Source organism: Vigna unguiculata, chromosome 2, assembly GCF_037176805.1.
Source record: "Vigna unguiculata cultivar grain cowpea cultivar isolate G323 ecotype 2 chromosome 2, ASM3717680v1, whole genome shotgun sequence".
NCBI classification, from domain to species: domain Eukaryota; kingdom Viridiplantae; phylum Streptophyta; class Magnoliopsida; order Fabales; family Fabaceae; genus Vigna; species Vigna unguiculata.
This window is the reverse complement of record NC_140793.1, coordinates 9,171,716-9,179,035: the sequence shown is the minus strand read 5'-3', so window position 1 is coordinate 9,179,035 and position 7,320 is coordinate 9,171,716. Positions and strand designations below refer to the sequence as shown.

The following is a 7,320-nucleotide window of genomic DNA, read 5'->3' as shown; positions in this document are numbered from 1 at the left end:
TTTATTTATTTTCTCGTTCTTGTTTGAACGTTATTACAGCATCCAGGAACATCTCATGAGTTTGTTTTCTGATAATTTTGTCGGTTAAGGAAATTATTGCTATAGGTTAATTATTGAAATTTATACACTAAAATAGCAATTGAAAGAACTGTTTTGTTTTCAAATGTAAAAGAATACCATTGCTAATAGCTGGATGAATTAAACAGGTTTTATAATGTATAGAGTTGTATTTCTTAACTAATTTACATTTATTAACTTAACAAATAATATTAAATTTATTAACAACTTTGTATTTCTTAAATTACTTTTTTCATCTAATGTAAACGACTATAATGTATGATAATCTTCATTTTTAAACGTTATCATATAAAAAATAATTCATTTTAAAAATGGAAATATTAGCATAATTTAAACAGAATTATTTTAGTTACTAATACTTTTATTATGTGTGCCTTTTATTAATTTTATTATATTTATTTTATTTTAATAAGATGGATTATTATTTACTATTATTTACTCGTTTTTCTATATATAAATACAACATATTCATACGAAAAAAAAAACCAATAAACACAATAATTCATAAAGTTTAAACATTTTCATTACAAAAGTTGTTTGACTTAATCATTATTCTTATCAATATCTTTTATCTTTTTAACACGGTAAAATTCCAATCAATAAAAACATTACATAAACAATCACATGCAACAATTTATTAGAAAGGAAAAAAATAGAAACACATAACTAAATCTTAAAAGAGAGAATATGACTTATTATGTTAATTTATAATTTATTATAAAGTAGTTAACATTCTAATAATTAAAGTAATTAATCTATTAAATAATTTAATTTTTTTATGAAAATATAAACAAATTGAAAAAAAAATCTTATATGTAAGAATATAATATGTTTGTGTAATGCTAAATGTTAATCAATAACTAGAAAAATATTAGAAGAGAAATATAATTATTTTGATGCAAAAATAGATTTGGAAGATGTTCTTAATGAAGCAAAAGTGTTTATTGGTTATGATAGTGGAAAACCTAGATCTACTTGAATTAGAAAGCAATGATTGATTAGATGATGAGGTGGAGCATAGCATAGGAAGAAGAGGAAGTGGGCATGTGTGTGGACCACCTTTTTCTATCAAACAATGTTTGTTTGGCTGCCCGTGATCATCAAATGTGCTGTGACACAGAAAAATCCTTTAAATTATGGTAAGATTTGGGATCAAGACCTTGTTAACACCGATTGGAAACCTTCAAATTTCTCCCACTTTTCCCCTTTTTAGTTTTTTTTTTTCCTTTTCTTCATCCTCCATGAAAGGTGTGTTCCTCTTACTTTCTTTTACTGCTTTTGGTGTGGTGTTTGCTTCATTTTTATGTCTTGGAAATTTCTTAAAACAACGATAGCTTTTAGTGGAAAAAAAAGGTACGTCTTAATTAGTTCACATATAATGGAAAAAAATTATTGTTGTATAGTTGGATAGTCGAGAGAAAGTCTTAAATGTGCTTTTATTGGATGTTATTAGAATCCAATAGCTTATTAATCCGCTCAAATTGTTGGTCCATGAATCACCAGTTAAATCATATATTATTATTAGGTGTAAAAATCTTTCAATTAATATTCAGATATTTTAAGAAATGTATGATATTATTGTTATTAATTATAAGTATATATATATTTATTGGGTTTTAATTCTGTATATTTTATTTTTATTTTTAAATTTTTTTGGTAGGATTTCAGAAATTGTCCACAAGGATTTAGGTGTATGTATTTAATGTGTATAATGCGAAAAAAAAGTGAAGTGAGAATCATTCTATTCTCTTTTATTCTTGAGATGGTATTCAATTCCTAATTTTTGGGAGCCTCTAACCATGTAAAATTGAACTATCTTAATTATTGTCTAAACGTAATTGTAGTCTTCATTGTTGCTCACTCAACCTCTAATATTTGTTGTGTTCTGAGGCCTCCATCATCATTCACAATTGCAACTGTCATTGTTGTATTTTTATTCCTATCTAGATTAGTATCAATTTTTTTTATCGTTGGAATTGAAAATCAAAACAAGCTTCAAGTTGCAGGAGAGCTATAGTGTGTTTATTCAACCTATCGGTTGAATGGAAAAATTTATTTCAAATGGTCTCAACTCATTAAGACTATTTTAAAAGGAAAAGGCAAGGCTAGCCATCTCCATTATGAACCTCCAACTACAGATGATCCTGCGTTCGGAGCTTAGGATGAAGAAGACTTTGTTCGTGCAAGGTGACTTTAGAAGGGGTGAATAGAGTCTGTAAAAAATTTAAAATATTTATGTGCAAGTATAGAACAATAAAATAAAAATGTAAAGAGTAGAAACGCACACACATAATTTATAATGGTCCACCCTCATCACAAGAGCTACATTTAGTCTCTTAGGCAACCTGTTTAAGATATTTCATGAATCAACACTCTTGACTAGCACGAGTATAATTAAAACACACAAGGTAAATTTCACTTTGTGAAGAATATTACAATATTTAAGTTCTCAACCCAATTCTCACAATTATCTTATTATATAGATATGACTTTGTCGTAGGTTCAACACTTGTGTTGTTCATTTATTTTCTCGTTAACTTTGCATCCTTTATATAGATGTTGGATTGATAGTCGTTGAGGATTTGAATTTGTATAGCTCCATTAGTCTTCTCCTTGATTGTTCTTTATATGGAATGACTTGATACATTCCTCAATGTAATCCTTCAATTCTTTACATATCTCTTGCTGAAATTCTATAATTGCATTTTCTCTTTCTTGTTTCAACACAAGCTTGATTTAGAATATTTTCAATTTAATCTTCGCCAATGTTCAACTTATTCCTACATAAGAAAACTTTGTTTAGCATTATTTTAAAATAACCATTTGATTATTAATCATATAGAAAGTTTCCATATATATGAAAAATAAACGTTATAGCTCTTTCAATAATTTGATTTTCCAGCAATCAAAACGTCTGGTGCCTTATTTGATGACTTTACTCGTTTGGTCAATGTGACTTGTATCATCAGATTTGACTCATCTAGTCAATGCACTCGTCTAGTTAAGTTCACTTCATTCTGACTTGTCTGGTCAACTCATTTGACTTGAGTCATCTACTCTTCACTCCCATAATTGTTTCATTCAATCTTTATATTTCATCTAGGCTTTACTAGTTATGCTTTTAACAAAGCTTGTTTGAACTCATGAACACACATTAGATAATTTATTAAATAATCACAATTTATATTTAACAAATCAATTAACAACATTTAGTCAATGATTCATTTAATATTTGACATAGTCTAATGATGTCTTGATGTGATCCCAATAAGGCTTACAACTTGGGTCAACGCCTAGGCCCAAATCATGCTCAAGGCTCAATACATGGCCCACATGCACCTTCAAGCCCAAGCCCATCAAAAGGCCCAATAACAAGGGGCATGCTAAAAAAGATCCAATTGGGTTTCATTCAAGATGGCCCAAACCCACATGGGCTTCTCACACTCTTCACATGAGCCAAAGAAGATGTGAAGATTTGAAGAGGTGTATTAAAGAGCAATAGAATAACAATAAGATTGACCCATTGTTTAGGCCTTGTTTTCTAGAATAATAAGCCAAACAATGTGTAATTGAATTGATAAAATTGGGCTTGACTAGGACCAATAGGAGATTTGGCCATGACCTATCAAAAGTCCAAGGTGGACTAAGTGGAAGTCAACATTCCTTCCTACACCTCATGGATCATGCATCCCATGGAGCCAAGTCCACACTCCACCCATGTGCCTCCTTCATCCAAGGGCTAAGAGAGTGTCTTCTTTTCCAAGTCTTCATCCAAAGGCTAGGAAGATTCCTCCTTCTCCAAGCCACCATCAGAGGGTGATGATTAAAGCTTCTCCTCCAAGCTTGATCTAAGGGCCAAGAATTAGTCTAGCTTTTAGGCTCACATATAAAAGCCAAAAGTAGACCATTTGTACATTTTTACTCTTGAATTTTTGTGTAATAGACACATTGAGTTGAGAACACTCCTCACTATTGCCACTTGAGAGTCATCTTTTAGAGAGCTTACTCTCTTTACCTCTAGCACACTTCCTAAGCTAGAGCTACTTCTAAATCACTCACCCTTTCACCTATCCATTGCAAGCAAGAGCCTACAAACTTGCCTTCCACTCTTCCATGCTTCCTCCATCATTTTCGCTACACTTGGAGCTCCATGTCTCGACCAAGCTCCATCATATCTTGATCTTGTGTAATATGTGTCTTCTCTCATCTAATGATGTTTTGTTATCACCAAAACACTTCATTCCAAAATGGTTCGTCTTATTTCAACAAACTCAATGATGATGACATGGTTGTGGAATTCAACGATTCCAAAAATTAGTGATACTTTCATCTAAAGGCGAAGAAGATTTGCAAACATATTCTAAGGTGAAGGATGTTGCACAAATTTATGATGTGAAAGTGAAAACCATGGCTACAAAACAAGATATAAGTATGTCATTGAATATGTTAATCAACATAAAGCCTTGTGGATGGAATTGGATCATTACAAGGTTATTGAAGCCAAGTGTTATGAAGATCCAACAACTTTAAAAGCATACATTGAGCAGGATCAGGTATATTATTTCTTCGTAGGCCTAAAACAAGAATATAATCAAGAAGGTTCCAAGACATATTGAAGTCATGCCAATTATTTTGAGTTCTTAGTGAGAAGAGTAGAAGGAGTCTAATGCTAGAAATGTTTGAACAAATAGATTTGTTGCATATAGATTTGATGAAGGATTGAACATATGATCAAGCTTGAAGTGAAGTTTGAACTAGATAATTATATGTTGAATGTAAGAATGTGTAGGAAATTGGGAAATTTAGGGTTCATGTTGAGTTTAAAGATGAATAAGCATGATCTTTATCTATGATTGGTGTGTTGTTGTTAGTGAGAAGACATGAAAATGGATAAAGTATGAACCCTGCATGATGTGTATGTGTGAAACTATGCTAGAACGAATGTTGGTAATACAATTGGAGGGGGGGATTTGGGGTTATGACTGGTGCGAATAAACCTGTGCAGAAACCAGATTTTTACGCACTGCCTGGCGGCGCAGAGGCTACCGCCAGGCGTCCCATCATTACAGTAGAGAGTTTGTTTTGGCCTGTGTTCATGTCATAGGGCGTTTATTTGGGATGTCTTTAAATGGGATTGTGGTGTGTGATAGACTGTGATTTAGTATGTATGTCATTTGGTAATAATTATGAGACTAATCTGTGTGAGATGGATGGATTGGGTGTTTTCCTATATATTGGTTGTTGTAGTGGTAGTTTTTGATTCAAGTAGATATGCAATATTAACAATTGTGGTGGTATGAGTTATCTGAATAATTATCTATTGAATTATAAGACTTGCATCATAGTGAGTGGAATAAGGCATGTTTCAAGTAGCACATGAAGGAGAATATGGTATGTATAATGAGAATAATCGACTTATTGACTTGATTAAAATATGTGCATTGTGATTGAGTCATCGTAGTATAACTGGATAATCGTATTGGGGTTTTGATTTTGTGTAATGTGTGATTAGAAGTCTCTTAGAACCTGTTTAATATTCTAAAAACTAGTAGCATTGTGATATTGGTATGGCACCTGGCGACGTGGGGCGGCTCGCCAGGCGATGGAGTCCCAAAATAGTGGCAGTGGCTACTGTACGCGCGCGGCGCCTGACGGCAGGGTTGGTTCCACCAGACAGAATTTTGTAGCAGAAGTCATGGAAGGAGCTTGACGCCTGGCAGTGCGAGAGGTGCGCCAGGCGGTGACGGAGCGGCAGTACTTCTGGAAGGCGCTTGCACCTAGCAGTGTGAGATGCCCGCTACGCGGTTTGGAACCAAGTTCCGCCTAGCGACGCGAGAGGCGCGCCATGCGGTTTTGGGTGCAGAGTTGGCTCGTGAGGAGGTTATCTATACAGCTTTGGATGAGTGTCATGATGCGATGCTTTGGCTGAGGCCTAATTATGAGTGTAACTTGTATTGGGATAACACGCGGCCATTCTAGGTTGTAGCCTGGTGGTTTGGGAAGTATAGTGGAGTGTGTGAGATCGTGGCTCGTATGACGGAGTTTCAGATGATTGCCCTCTTTAGTGCAATATATAGAGTTTTTGGTAGTTTGGGAACAACTACGGACTTTAGTTCATTTTGGGGAACTACACTTGGTGTCGCGGTGAAAGGTCGTGGCACATTCATTCCCACGTGTGAACTATTAGGTGGTGGCTGGTACTCGGAGGGGCGAGTATACACTCGTGCAGCAAAGATCGATCAGTGAACTCACTAAAGGGTGTAGAAATACTAGACATCTAAATCAAGGGTTGAAATTTGAGGAACTAAGGAAAAAGGAAAATGCTAACACGCATTGTAATTTTGAGATGTTTTAATTATTGTCATATTTTAATTGTTATTTAAATGAGCTCACCCTATCTGTGTGTGTTTGGCGATGATCATGTAACTTGCTACATGGGAGCAAATGTTGATGCAGGTGAGCATGTAGATGGTTAGCGATGGAGTGGGGAACAACTATGGGCATTTTAGTAGTTCTTTGTATAATAGTTTTCTTTACAAAGGAATATAAACTATTTTTGTAATACTTTTATAGATGGTTCATTTGTGTAATAATTGAACGCTACAGTTGTATTTAATATTAGCGCGTTGACTTTGGATTTCAAATTTTCCCGCGTTTTGGGAAAGAAGAATTGATAAATGAGGTTATTTATATATATTATTCTTGATTTTATTTTAAATGAGTAATTTCCGGCTAGGACATTACAATAATTTTTTTTTATTTTGCAGCAATTTCTCAAAGAATTAAAAGTGATGCAGCTGAGCCCCAAAATTCACAGGTGAGATCCAGTAAGGTGGTCAAAGAAGGATCCAAAATGTGACTTTTGGATCTGAGCCACAACAAAATGGTGCTTAACACTTAAGGTGGTGCATGGTTGAGCAACAAGAAGGTGGAACTGAGCACTTAAGGCGGTGTATGGTTGAGCCACAATAAGATGGTGTTGAGCCAAAGAGGTGGCAAGGACGAAAGAAAACCTTCCAGAGACAGAAACCTCCGTGGCTAAGCACTAATAGTTAGGTTGAGCACCGCCTAAAATTTCTATAAATAAAGACCTAAAGTACTTATTAGAAGCATTGAGTGGAGGCTAAAAAAAGTAGCAGTAGGATAGAATAGGGTCTATGAGGCACAAGTGAGATGGTCTTAGTGTAAATCTTATGTGTAGATGTTGTTGGAATTGCATTGTAATATTCTATGAGTTGTTGA

At 34.2% G+C, this 7,320-nt stretch overlaps 1 long non-coding RNA gene across 1 annotated transcript; it reads left to right on the top strand.

Moving 5' to 3' along the window:
* Positions 1–1,203: 1,203 nt before the first annotated feature.
* Positions 1,204–2,756, top strand: LOC146888312 (uncharacterized). The gene is made up of 2 exons (XR_014992924.1): positions 1,204–1,326; positions 2,172–2,756. It is a non-coding gene; the product is annotated as an uncharacterized LOC146888312 (long non-coding RNA).
* Positions 2,757–7,320: the final 4,564 nt, after the last annotated feature.